This window comes from Morone saxatilis, unplaced genomic scaffold (assembly GCF_004916995.1).
Source record: "Morone saxatilis isolate NCDOM2014 unplaced genomic scaffold, NCSU_SB_2.0 Contig1, whole genome shotgun sequence".
In the NCBI taxonomy this organism is placed as follows: Eukaryota; Metazoa; Chordata; class Actinopteri; family Moronidae; genus Morone; species Morone saxatilis.
Genome location: NW_023339651.1, coordinates 17,844,550 through 17,845,239, shown reverse-complemented (window position 1 = coordinate 17,845,239; position 690 = coordinate 17,844,550).

Genomic DNA, 690 nt, shown 5'->3' with positions numbered 1-690 from the left:
AAATCAGGCTTCTCTAATTATTTTCAAATTAATAATGCATGACAGGACAGTATGTAATTATTTATGTAGTTGCTCGTATTGACAAACCCACAGAAATTATTTTATCACCCAGCTCTGTAGTTCCCCTCAACTCTGCGGAGCATTTTAACATCTTCAAGCATATTGTTTTGTTTTTACAGCCAACCAGCAGCTTAACTTTTTCGGTTCAGTCTCACCGCTTTCATCATAGTTTCTAGCAGCATCAAGCAGCTGTTTTCAGTGATAAAGCTCTTTTTTATTCCCAAAATACAGGAGTACAAATGTAAATTAATCAGTGGCTCAAAGTGTTCTCCAGCAAATACACTGCTGAATTTCCTCTTGTTGAAGTAATCTTTTTATACAGTTAATAGAAAAAGGTAGAGGAAGTCTGTATTGAGAAACGGTGTAACACAGTGTTGCTTTGAATCTTTTCTGGGGATTTATGGACAATAAGAAAACTGTAGATTAACCCCAGCTTCATCCTTTAAAGATATAAAATCTTCTCATCTCACTCTCACTAACTAGAAGGACACTCGGAGGGTGCAGAACTCTTTAACTATGGGTTTGCGCATGTGCAACAATCCAGTTCATTTTGCCCTAGATACTAGTGTTCCAATTGATCTTGCAAAGATATAGCAGCAACAAGGAACTTTAATTTAGTGTTGATTGTGG